Source organism: Marmota marmota, unplaced genomic scaffold (assembly GCF_001458135.2).
Source record: "Marmota marmota marmota unplaced genomic scaffold, marMar, whole genome shotgun sequence".
Lineage (NCBI taxonomy): Eukaryota > Metazoa > Chordata > Mammalia > Rodentia > Sciuridae > Marmota > Marmota marmota.
Window position 1 is genome coordinate 6,215,950 of NW_026000171.1, and position 13,971 is coordinate 6,229,920.

At 45.0% G+C, this 13,971-nt stretch overlaps 1 protein-coding gene across 22 annotated transcripts in view; it reads right to left on the reverse strand.

Annotated features, from left to right (window-relative positions):
• The window catches only part of Cacna1c (calcium voltage-gated channel subunit alpha1 C), a 698,188-nt gene that overhangs the window by 411,458 nt on the left and 272,759 nt on the right, over window positions 1-13,971 (reverse strand). The gene's annotated exons all lie outside the window — the stretch shown is intronic.

Below are 13,971 nucleotides of genomic sequence, written 5' to 3' on the forward strand. Positions count from 1 at the left end.
GGCTCAGTAGTCGAGTGCTCCTGAGTTCAATCCCTGGTACCACCTCCTGAAAAAAATCACCTTCAGGCTATGTGTATAAGCATATATGAAACATAAATGAATTTCATATCAGGGCTTGGGTTCCATTCCCGAGATATCTCATAGTATATATGTAAATATCCCCAAATCCAAAACCCAAAAACCAAATTCTGAAATACCTCGGAATTTCAGATAAGGGATGCTCAGTCTGTACCTAATGGGCTTCTTGTAGGGATGAGCAGAGCGTGTAAGGCCCTTAGGCTCCCTTCCCCTGTGAGCATCTCTTTTATTTTTTTTTAAGGTCTTTATTTTGTTTATTTATTTATTTATTTTTTAATTGGTTGTTCAAAACATTACAAAGCTCTTGACATCATCTCTTGAACACTAATTTGGGGCCAGAACTGGGCTTGGCTTTGGGAATGCAATGGTGGACAACTCCTAGCGGAGCCCATGCTCATATGGAGCCATCAAGAGATCAGTACCAGTCATGCATGACTGCAGATTCTGTTACATTTTACAGAGGTTTTAAGAAGAAACAGGATGAGGATCCTGGCATCTAATAAGTATCCAATAAATAATAGATGCTCTTGTTATTATTATCACTAACTGGTTCTTGTAGCTTTGTTGTTCCCCAGTTTAAAGATAAGTAGAGAAGTTCAGAACAGTTAAGCATATTTCTGAGGCCACATAGCCTAAAGGGAAGGACCAGGATCCAGGCCCAGGCCTACCCAGCTCTGGAGTCCCTGACCTTCCCTTTGCCCCATGGCCTCTGAATTTGATATGTAAACCCCCTCTAAGCTTTCCTAAGAATTTTACATTATGTTACTAGAAACAGATAACACTCCTTGAAGTAGAAGGACCTTGTTTTATCTGGTTTCTGCTTAAAGGGAAACTGAGGCCCAAGGTCTCTCACCCAGCACCCCAGAGCCAGGTTCATTTTTACTACAAGACCATGCTGGTTCCTGCTTCTCCTGAAATTCAATGCACCTTCCAGGCTCTGAGTTCATAAAGGGAGCTGGGGCACAAACACACCGTGTCATGCCTGACTGTGCCAACCTTGAGAGTCCCACGTTCTGGCTAACAGGTGTGCCTGGAGCATGGGGGCGGTGGGGGGACACTGCAGAAGAAGCACAAGAGCAGGTGTCAGAGGTTGGAGCACGCCCAAGGCCCCTGCACCCCCCTGGATCAATATGCTCAGCTTAATTACTTCAAGTCCTGGCCAGTTACTGGTGCATCCAACTCGGTGCTGTATGCAGGATAACGAGGCCATATGCTCCCAGTGTCAGCCCGCCCAGCACATTCTCAAAAGCCAACAAGCTCTGAGATCTTATTCTGGAGACAGAGGAAGGGGACAAGTGGGGCAGTCTGGGGGGAAACTGAGGTTTGGGGGCAGGGACAACGTGCTTTAGCCTAATGACATGCACAAGTCGGCTCACATGCCAGCCTGTTCCCCCTGGCGGCCTGTGTTTTGGGAGCGCTTTGATAGCAGAACAGGAGAATTGCTACTCTGTGTCCACAGAGCCCAGGGATGAGGCATTTATCTCACCAGATTGTTGAGATACAGTGTGGGTGTTTTGATGCCATTACCACAGGGAAGCAGTGTGCAGCGGAGAGAAGCCGAGATACAGAGATAAATAACGCAGCATCCCTTAAAAAGACACTGGGAACGAGAAGCCTTCAGAAAACTACAGGATGCCTGAGCCCACCCAGCCCTCCTTTTGAGTATAAGACCGAGGCCTGAGAAGAGTGAGGGAACTCAGTGGCACAGAGAGGGAAGGGCAGGGCACCCTGAGCCCCGGGTGACTTCCTTCTCACTTCCTGGCTCGTTCCACTGCTCCCTTGTTTTATGCTGTGGCATCTCCAACAGAAAAAAAGACAACAGCAGCAAAGCCACTGTGCAAGTTCCTCTGTATTTGCAGGCAAGATGTTCTCCTGGGAGACGCTATTCAGCAACCAGAGAATGGAAAGGGTCTGATTACCTGGAAAGAAGGGACAGAGGTGTGGGAGGAGAATGAGACAGGGTCCAGGACTCCCTGCTAACATTTCACTTCCCCCACTGCCCAGTGAGGTGGAAGCAGAGGGGGACACGATGCCAGACAGAGGGGGCATTTCCCCACCTGGCCTGGGAATGAGGACCAGGTCTAAGATTTTTTGCTTGAAACAGGAGTGGAACAAATGCCCCAGTGCTCTGGTTCCAGCCCTGCAGGACTCAGAACTATTGGTCGGGGGTAGAGGGTGGAGCTCTTCACTTAGAGAGCCAGACATTCATGGCCATTCACAGTTCCCTCCTGAAGCCTGATGCTGATCTTTAAGCTCACTGTCCTGGAATCCCTGGTATTGTTGCTTAATTCACCAGGTCACTTGAGGGTAGGAATGACCTCAGCTCATCAGGCAGGCATCTTGGAGCTGAGATTTAAGGAGAAATCCAGAGGCTTAAAAAGTAGTCAAGAAAAAGGCAGCTCAGATAATTGGAAGGGCAGAGGGATTTGCAAGGAGCCAAAGGGGCCGATATGGGATTGGACAGGCCAGAGGGAAAGGCTCTGGAGGTGGACTCTGGAAGATGGAGAAAATGAGCTTGGTACAGAGCTAACTGCCCCAAGGGAGTGCAAAGCCAAAGAGGGCCATCCTGTCGAGCAAGACCTTTCTTGAGGAAGTACTGGCTGTACTGGCTGCCAAAGGAATGCCTCATGCAATGGGGTAGCTAGATTGCCAAAAGGGCTAGGTGACCTCAGCACTGCCAATCATTCCCTAAACCCCAATCTGGCAGCAAAACGCCTGTGTAGAGAAGGGTCAGGAAGAATCAGGAGGACAAGGAGCACGTGGCCATCTCCAAGCCAGCGCGTTTGAGAAAGTGTTGTGTGCCTGGCACGGATCTGCCCGAGGTGGTGCAGCTTCTGACTTAGAAAACTTACTCATCTCTCTGGACTTCAGGTCCCTGTCTGTAAGAAGAGATGGGTGGACAGGGTGTCCTCTATGGTCCTTGTTAGTTCAGACATTCTGCAGGTCTCATCAAGGGCTACCAATCTGCCAGGTCCATCTCCCTGGACAACTGTGATCACCTGAACATAGGCCCAAGAGAACAGAGCCAGAGAGCTAGTTGGGGACAAGCAGAGTCCAGCTCCCCTGGAACCCTAGCGGAATCTCCATTCCCATTCCAGCAGCACTCGCACCCTGCACCTTGGAGTCGTTCCTGTTTGGAGTAAGGCTTTGAATGCCACACCCACTATGGCAGAAGGATTCTGAAGTCCCAACAGGAGAAGGAAGGAGTGGTACCCCTTGGCTACTCTGCTGCTCTCTGGGGTTAGGACCAGGGTTCGAGGTGGGCTCTGAGCTTGCCTTTCCTTGTGTGCTTGATCTCAGGGCTGGGAAAACAGACAAGAGCAGCTTCACAAGAGTCATGACCGCTGGACCCCCTGTCCTTGGCACTTCCCAGGTCTTCCTCCTGCTGCAGTCTCCATGGGGACATCTCTAATTTAACCCCAACTCCTGAACCCCCCCTTCCCCCATGAGCTCCTGCCCATCTTGGATGATGGCTACTCTCCAGCCTTCTAGTTGCTCAAGCCAAGAAGTTTAGAGTCACTCTTGAGTCTTCTTTCTTTCACACATAATTTACACTATGCCAGCCAATCATTTCAGCTTATTCCAACACAGACTAAGGTTCTAGCAGCCTCTGCCCACTTCCACCTTTACCACATGGCCCATGCTATTAGTAGCTGCTCCTGGATTACTGATCATCTTCATATTTCTACCATCTCTAGAAGCTTCCCCCAACTCCTGTCTTTGAAATATATCATCAAATCATGTCACTCCTTTGCCCACAATCCTCTGTTAGCTTCCCACTTCACACTGAGGAAAACCCATCACAATGACTTATAAGGCCCCCAACTGCTCTTCCTCCTTTGCTCTTCCTCTTTTGCTCATCTCAAAAGACCCTATGCTTCAGTCACACCTGCCTCCTCCCTATTCTCCATACATACTGAGCACATTTCTGCCCCCAGGACCTTTGTACCTGCTGTTCCCTCTACTCTTAAACGCACTTCCCCCAAATAGCTACAGAAATCACTTCTTCACCTCCTACTGGTCTTTGCTCAAATACCATCTGAATAAGACCTTCTCTGACCTTCTACTTTCCTTTGTTGTCTTCCTCCTATGAAAGTCCAAGCTCCTTGAGGTCAGGGATTTTTGTCTGTTCTGTTCACTGATGTAACCACTGATGCGTCTACAATGTCTGGTATGTTGTAGGCACTTGATAAATATTTGTTGAGTGACTAGTAGCTACTCCCACCTGTAGGCACTTAGAGAACATTTAAAAAGCAGGAGTGAGAAGTCCCCTTCCAGATCTAACACTTGCTTGCTCTCACCCTTTCTTGCTCCTGCTAACTTTCAGGACTATTAGCATTCATCCCACATTTTAGACACCCCCACCCCTACCCCAGCCCCATGAAGCATCACGGCTCCTGGCAGCCTCCTGGCCTCCTCCATTGCCAGCCTCTGGCTTAACTCTGACTCCACCATGCATAGATGCTAGTCTGCTAAGACTATAGCCACTGGTCCCCACTCCCTGCCCTTCCTCCTCAACCTAGGTCTGCACAGACCAGCTGCCATGCCAGAGACACAGTCTTGCCTACCAGCAAGCCGGACTACTGCGAAACAGAACTCTTGCTCTCATTGGTCACTCTCTATTTTTTCTCTTGGTGGGAGATGAAGGAGGAAACAGATTGGGGACTCGAAACACACCAGGTGTTTAATAGATGGCACAGTGAAAAGGGTTTCCAAAGAACATGCCAACACAGCAGCTTGCTACAGCTTCCAGCCCACTGCTTGCATTATGGTTTCTGGACTCCAAAAAAGGCCAAGGGAGGGCTGGCTGGTTGGGAGTGCCAGCTGATCGTCACGTGGTCTCCAAGTCTCCTGATGGGAGGACAAAGTCATGGACTCTGGCCCATATCTCCAGGGTGACTCTGAACCTCTACTGGGTTGAGCTGACAGGTCCAATTTCCAGCATCCAACCCTCCCTGGCAACCGTGAGTCCTGAAGGGACTCTGCTGGGCCCCTTGGCAAGCCTCTGCTATCCCCAAAAACCTGCTGGTCCCCGCAGGCCCTCTTTTTCCTGACTCTGCTCTAGGACAGGAAACTCAGGCTCAAGCCCTGGACCTGGCACTGACTCACTGAGAGAGCAGACCGAGTCCCTCCCCCACGGGTACACTGAAGAGACAATTGCAATGATGGAAAGGTGAGAGCTTTGCCTCCTAGGAGGAAAGGCCACCTGGTGATGTCCACTTAACACCATCTGCATATCAGTATGTGCACACATCCTTGGCTGCAGCAGGAGGCTGCTGCCTGTGTGTGATGTTCAGGGACCTTTCTAGAAACCGGCCCCCTATTGCTGTAGGAAACCTCTTCTGATGCCCTGGGTCCATGTAATTCTGGTGCTTATAATGATTTTTTCTTCAGTGATCACCACGGGCAAGGCTTTACAATAAGCACCTGTAATGTTTCTTAACTCAGTTGTTCTCAAAGTGTGTTCCAAGGAATGCCAGAAGAGTCTGTGAGACCCTTCCAGCATGTCTGGCAGGACAAAACTATTGTCATTGATTCAAAGACATCACTTGCCTTTTTCACTCCGATGCCCTCCTGAATACACAATGGAGTTTTGCAGAGACTGCATCAAACACAACACAGCAATATATTGAGTGACAGCAGATACGAGACTCCAACTGTTTTCTATCAAGCGGACTTTCAAGAAAACTTACAAAAACGTGAAGCCACATCGCTCTTCTTTCACTACATGTTATTTTTATTTTAGAAAAGTCATTTTTCATTTAAAAATGTTACTGATGTTAACATGTAACGGGTTTGTGACTTTTTAAATGAATTAAGTCTTGATTAATAATACAATATACATGGAGAGCTATCCTCCACATACCTAAAAACTCTCTGGGGCCTTCCAGAGTTGTCGAGTGTATAGGGATCCCTGAGACAGAAAGGGCTGAGAACAGCTGTGTTAATGTACTTATTTCTCAAAACAGTCCTATAAAGTATAGGAATGATCCGCAGCGGAGGACTGAAAACACTGAGGCCAAAGGAGACAACTATCCATCCAAGATCACATGGAGAACAAGAGGTCAAACATGCCCTGGGCTGAGGCTGCGTGGCTCCCACGCCCTTGCTCTTAACCACTGCACCCCAGAGACTACAAGGTGGTCCACAGCCTCACAAGCAGAGATGGGACTTGCCTCCTCAGGGCTGGGCGACCTGCATTCCTCTTTGCTTCACCAGCTCGGTCTGCCAAGTACCTTCCTCAGGCCAAAATGTGCCCATCAGAGTCCACACCTAACAATGCCATCAAGGGCCAGGAGGTCTAGCTGCTTTCCTTTGGCTGCTGGGGGCTGCTGGACACGCTGCTTCTGGGGTGCAACTTTCTCCTGGACACCAGTGTGCAATCTGGCGGGTGCCAGCAGGGGAAGGAGAGTTCTCAGGGAGTGACAGCAGAACACCTAGGACACAGCAACTTAGCTTATGATGCTCTTCCTGATGCTTTGTCTACTGAAAAGAAACATTTTTAAAGCACAAGTGACTACTTTTTAATGATAAAGTGGAAAAAAAAGAAATCACAACTCTTGCTCTAAATTATACAAAGTGAGCTACACACGTGGGTCTGACACAATGCTTAATCCAGCACTGACAGCTCCCTCGGGGTCATGGCCATGTCTTCCCGACTGCTGCCTCCTGTCAACCCCTGGCAATGCTGTCAGCCCTCCGCGCTCCACTTCAACACTCCAGAGCAGTTCTGTTCCCTTAAAGATGAAAGGCGGCTTATTTCTGGTCTTTGACCACTAACTAATGAGGGATAGGTTGATTGATTGGTTGCTGGTTGGTTTTAAGACAAAGGCATTAATTTTACATTTTAATTCACTTTTTAAAATACATGCAATCAATATTTTATTTTGAAAACATTGTAAAAGGCATGTATTCTTTTCCAAATAGTCAGAGTTATTAAGGATTTTTTTCAAAGCATGTCACTTCTAGATTTGTATTTTTATGTATTTCTTATTTTTAATTGACATATAATATATGTACATATTTATGGGGTACAGTATGATAATTAAATACATGCATAAATCGTAGGGTAATTAGTACTTCCATCTCCTCAAACATTTATCATTTCTGTGTGTTGGGAACCTTTGAGCTCTTCGCTCAGATATTTTAACTACCTAGTTACTATCCAAGTGAAGAAGTGGCTTCCAGCTGATCTCAGAGGTTGTTGGATAAAACACAGATGTTGGGTCTGGTGGTGGAGGGTTCCCTCTTCTATAGAATTTTCACTACTAATAGGCTCCCAGGTAGTGTGTGTGTGTGTGTGTGTGTGTGTAAGAGGGCTGAACCCTAGTCAAGTGTTCTACCACTGGGCTACACCCCCAGCTCATCCCAGGTGAATTTGATGCTGTTGGTTCAGGGCCAGATTCTAGTCTACCTTTCCTGTCATCTTTGTGGCCCCTGAATTATGTTTTTCTTCCTCCGGATGGAAAAGTAAAGGAAATACTGAGCTCTCTGATTTACTGCCTGTCCCAGGTAAACCATTTCCACTTAGTAGAATGCCTGGTTAGTAATCATGTTTAACTCACTAGTGTAATTCTACCTCCCCCACTGATGTCTGGAATTTGAAAAGGTATACAAGGTAATTTTTACTGAATTCATAACATTACTTTATTACTCCATCTCGAAAATGGATTACTTTTCAAAAGGACTTTTTGTCCTCTTTCTTCCCTCTTCTGAAAGCTTAAATATTTCTAATTAGAAATATTCAGTGACTTTAAGGAGCTAGTGCTCATGCATCTATAATAATAAGAGAGAAAATATTCAAGTCTCTTAAAATATGAGTTATATGAAATTGAGAGGAGAGCGATTAAAGCAGGCAGTTTGGAAAAGGGATCCTTTACATAGTAAAAGGAGCACCAGATTTGATCTGGACCCATGTGATAGTCTGTTTTCTCTTGCTGTGATAAAATACCAGAGATAATCACCTTATAAAGAGGGAAGATTGACTCATGGTTTCAAAGGTTGGAGGTCATAGTCACATGGCTCCATTGCTTTGAGCTGTGATGAGGCAGAGTATTGGGGCAGTAATGCAAGGAAGAGCCAGTGGCCAGAAAGCAAACAGAGAGAAAGGGGCTGGGTCCAAACACTGCCTTTAAGGGCACACCCCAGAGACTCAGGTTCCTCCCACAAGCCCCACTTAAAGGTTCCACCACCTCCCAGTGCTGTGAGCTGGGGACCAAGCTTCAATAAATGGGCTATTTAAGATCCAAATCAGAGCAACCTGACACCCAGTCCCTGTTACCACAGAGTAACCTTAAATGCTCAGAAAAATCCCTTTTTGAAAAAATTATTTGTTTATATTTCTGTTAATTTTTAATTAATATATAGTAATTATACATATTGATGAGGTCCTGTGTGGCATTTTAATACATGTATCCAATATGTGACGCTTAGATCAGGGCAATTGGTGTATCTACTCCTTAGACCGACATCATTTCTTTGTGTTGGGAACATTCAAAATCCTATTAGCAAGTTTGAAATATTCAGTTAATTGCTATCAACAATAGTTATCCAACTGTGCTACAGAACAGTTGAGGAGTTATTCCTCCTATCTAACCGCATCCTCATTAACCCATTCTCTATCCACCCTGCCTCACTCGCTTCCTTGGCTCTGGTAACCACCATTCTATTCTCTACCTCTTTCTTTCTCCCCCCACCCCCCACACCAGGGATTGGACTCAGGGCACTTAACCACTGAGTAACATCCCCAGCCCTTTTTTATATTTTATTTAGAGACAGTGTCTCACTGAATTGCTTAGGGCTTCAATAAGTTGCTGAGGCTGGCTTTGAACTTGCAATCCTCCTGCCTCAGCCTCCAGAGCTGGTGGGAATATAGGTGGGTGCCACTGTGCTTAGCAATTCTGTATCTCTTTAGGATTAACTTTAGCTACCACTTCTAAGTGAGAACATATGGTGTTAGTCTTTCTGTGCCTGACATTTCACTTAATATAATCTCCTCCAGTTCACCCCATGTCACTGCAAATGACAAAATTTCATTATTTTAATGGCTAAATAATATTCCATTGGGCAGATAAACCACATTCTCCTTATCTAATCATCTGTTGGTGGACATCTAGGTTGATATTGTATTTTAGCTATTGCCTATAGTGCTGTAATAAATATGCAAGTGTGGATGTCTCCCGGACATACTGGTATTACTTGAAAAAATTCCTTAATTTGTATGGACCTCAGGTTCCATGTATGTAAGATGAAGATAATAGCATTCTCTAAAGATTATGATATAATTAAATTTATTTGTTTTATTCCCCATCATACTTTTTAAAAGGACTTGAGTTTTTTTAACCTTGCAAAAAAAAGTGTCAGTTAATGAAAATTAATAAGTAAATGGGGCTGAGGATGTAGCTCAGCAGTAGAGCACTTGCCTGGATTTGATCCACAGCATCTCAAATAAAAATAACAATAATAATAACAATAAAATATATTTTTTCAAAAAAATACACTCAAAGCAGAGTTCAATTATTCTGATAAATTACAAATGCTGGTCTGAGTTTCCTGGCAGTTAAGTTGAAGAAGGAAATTATTACATAATGGTCATTATCTCATTAATCTAGAGGCACAAACAAATGGATTCCTTGAAGCAATAAAATGAGATAATGCAGGTGAAAACTTTTGGTAAATAATCAGAAATAAGATGCCACTATTAAGGTTCAAGGAAAAGGTGGGATATGAGCTTACTCCCATGGTAAGACAGGCAGCCCCAAACACATCCAGTAAGAGGACTTAATGCAAAGAAACTCTACCTACCCCTCCTGTCTCCTTCCTTCAGCTTGATTCTCAAAGGAATCTGCCTACTGCAGACTGACAGTGCATTTGCTGAAGGCAAAGCTAGGGTGCTCTCAGAGAAAGTTGACATTGTAGTTTCACTTGCATTAAAATGTCATTTTTGTGTTGCCCAGAACAATCAAATATTAGCAAAGTCATATGGTTTGGTCTAACAGGAAAGCCAAGTGAAGCAGAGAAAGAGGAGAAATAAGTGGGAAGGAGGAAACAAGTATAAAGAATATACAATTTCAAGGCTGTCTTTGCAATTCTGGTCATTATAAAATTATAAAAGCCAGAAACTCAAAACTAGTTATAAACTTCAATTTTTGAAAACCTGGGAGAACCTGGAGGAAGGAGAAATCAATGAGAATGATTACAGAGTTGTAGAAGAAGGGAACTGCTTAGGGACTGTGTTGGAGAAGAGCCAGCTGTCACCATATCCTGTTCCCTTTCCCCCTGGGTACTCAGTTTGGTGACATCTCCCAGCTTCCTCTGTAGCCAGGCCCGGCCACAAGCCCAGCTTTTGACCAATGGAATGTCAGGGGAAGCGATAGTCCCCACTTCCAGGCCTGACCCAGGAAAGCCACCTTATGATGCTCTGTGCTATTACTTTCTGGCTGGCTGCAAGATGTCAACACCCAAAAGTCATTTGTCAAAGATGGTGAAGCTTTAAAAGGAAAATAAATATGGAGCAGAGCCTGCTCCATACCCCATTTGTTGCGTGAATGATAAATATGCTTCTGTTTGTGGAAAACCACTGTGATTTCAGAACTTAACTGTTACAAAGCTAATGTAATAGAGCAGTGGATAAAACAATAAATGTTCCTGTGCCCCCCAAAAAGAGAGAACTGTGTGGGAAAGAACACTGACCACTCTTTAGAAAGACAATGTGCAAGTTCCCCAAACTGGTGATATACCAGAAACACCTGGACAGTTACTTCATCAGGACAGATTTCTGCCCCACCCTGGAGCTCCTGAATTTTCCCAGGATAATTTTTTAAGTTCTTCAGTAGGTTATGACTCTGGTCATCAGACTGGACTCAGAGAAGGGCTGCAGAAAATGTGGCTGCAGCTCCCAGCCTCCAGAAGGCCTTCGTTTCTGTGCTCCTGAAAACTCTTCTCAATGGTGGCCCTTAATTTTACACATCCTCTCCTCACCTCTAACTGGTTAACTAGTGCATTTTATCAATTCAAGAGCCCTGTAGGCCCCTCAGGGGCCTAGGTTACAGCTTTTATGTTTCTTTCCTGAACAGCATGAAGCCAGGCAGGTAATAAAAGCTCAATCAACACTTTAATTCATCTGATTCAAGTAGTTATTTTCCATATCATCAGAATAAGAATAAAAAACAGCTTTTCTAGCAACCTAGATATGGAAGGCTAGACCTAGTGAAACAATTTCCTTTGGGTAATTCTTTCTTTTTTTTTTTTTTTTTTTGGTAACAGGGATTGAACCCAGGGGTGCTTAATCACTGAAACATATCCCCAGCCTTTTTTTTACGTTGAAACAGGTCTCTCTAAGTTGCTTAGAGCCTCACTAAGTTGCTGAGGATGGTTTTGAACTGGGGATCCTCCCGCCTCAGCCTCTGGAGCCACTGGGATCACAGGTGTGCAGGTAATTCATTTTTAAGGAAACAGTGAGCTCAAGGAGGTGACTGATCACCCTTTGTTTTGGTGAAGTGACTAGTTCTCAGACTTTAACGCACACAAGGATGAACTGTAGACCTTATTAAAAAATGTAGGTTCCCAAGTTCAATCCCAGGTAACCTAACAGATAGTTGTAAGGTAGGGCACAAGAATCTGCTTGTGGGACATTCTCCCTCCTTCCTCACCCTCAATTCATATGAAAGTGGAAAGAAACAGTGGGTGTGACTATAACATAGGTGAGGTCATATCTGGCCTATTTTGTTTAATATCATATCTACTGAGCTGAGCATACTACCCAGCCTCATAGCGCTGACTCTCTTAAAAAGAAGGTCACTTACTTGTCTGACTTGCCTTAAATACTATCCTTCCTTGAAGAAAGGAAATGAACTAGGTGACCCTCTGGTTCTCTGAAGCCACCAGATCACTGTCACACACACTTGGTAAACTGGGAAGTGCCCCTCTTGGATGCCTCAGACCCATCTGTTCAGAGTTCTAATTGAAGAGGCCAACCTCCTTTGATTGGCACTTCCCTCTCATTCTGCAAGAGACCATCTGTACCCACACCTCCTGACAGCTCAGACATCCCTTCCTGTTTGCAGTGCAGACAGGCAAGGGCACTGGCAAATAAGCCCAGACCCAAGAGTGAGAGCCTGACTTTCATACCGTAGAATGACCCTGGAACTGCCGGCAAACCCTGAGCAGAGTCTCAGCATCCCCTCACCCAGGGAATGGTTTACTCCTCAACAGGGTTTGCTTTTGTAACAGAATGCTTAGCACGCCTTCCCATGTTCTCATTGGTTCTCACGGTACATCAGTAAAATTGGTAGGCAGCAAATGCCTTCATCCACATTTTACAGATGGCAAACAGAGAGGAAGCATGACTTGCCCAAGGTCACACAGCAAGTCAGCCAGAAGGGCATCCAAGCTCTGTGCATCCAAAGCCACTGCTTTGCCACAGCCAAAGTACCTTTATGCTTATGTGGAGAGAGACTGCTTTAATTTAAGGCTGTTGCTCCTCTGTTTCACATTGGAAGCATATGCTCTTCAGAAAAGAAATGCCAAGCTAAGCTTCACCTCACTTCACTGGGAAGACCTTTGGAAGGAATCTCTTTCAGAAAGACCATCCCTCAATTGCCATCCAAGGTGAAGAGATAATCTTCTTCTTGATCATGTAAATGAACCTGTACTCTCAAGGTTGGGTGGAGCACATTAGAATACCAGGGAACTTTGTCCACATCTATCCTCTCCCTCCCCAGAGACGCTGAGGAGTCAACCAGCCTGACTTCAACCTGAGTCCATAACAAATCACAAAATGCATCCCTTGAGTGGATTTTTCCTTTCCCCGTTATCCTCTGGGATAGGTGTTACAGCAAAGGGGACAGAAAGTGGGTGGTGGGAAGGAGGAGAAACCCTGGACAAGCAATTGCAGAAGTGCTGTGTGTCTGTCAATTCACCATAGCTTGGAGGAAAAATAAGCAGAGGACACAGCAATGGGGGAGTCAGAAACTGGTTCAAGCTGGCTTTCTAAGACCCCAAGCTTTCATACCCTAGGATGACCCTGGAACTATACTAAGAGATAATTAGGGGCTGGGGCTGTAGCTCAGTGGCTGAGTACTTGCCTCACATGTGTGAGGTGCTGGGTTCGTTCCTCAGCACCACATAAAAATAAATAAATAAAATAAAGATATTGTATCCATCTACAACTAAAAACATATTTTTTAAAAAAAGAGAGATAATTAGAAAATATATGGTTAGAGACAGAATTCATAATCGGAGCCCAAAACACAAATACAATAAATGAAATACACGTGTAATAAAGAAATGAAGTGAAAGGGCCTCTGTAGATGATCAGAGCTCACAAAATGAATTTTAAGACTCAGCCTGGGTCCTCAAGAAGTTTACCGATGGACAGAGTTCCATGTCTCTTTCGGTCTCTCTTCTGTCTTGACATACTCCTACCTGGGAGGAGGGCAGCTGTTCCTTCTGAGGGATACTAGAGTGTGGTTACCATCTGGAGGTTCCACAGTGGTGAACATAGTTCTGGACATGCACAGGAAAGTTCCAGAAAACGAACCACTTTTGCATTATGAGTGGAGGAAGAGAAGACCATACATTCACATAGGATATCTCTGTGGATGACTTTTGGACCTTGTCTATCCACATGGTAAGTAAGGCACAGCCAACTCAGGAGTGCCCAGATGGTGTCCACCAATGGTTGCCTCAAAGCTCAAAACTATGCATTTACTATTAATGATGGAACTCCTCCTGATTTTCTCCTGCCCTGGATCTTCTCCCACTCTACACATCTCTCATTTCTCTTCATAGGTTTTGAAGTTTTCTCTCTCAACAATCCTATAAATCAGGTATATGAGAAAGGAGATTGTCCAACCATATATTAAGCTTATGACCTACTCCCAACAAGGTTAA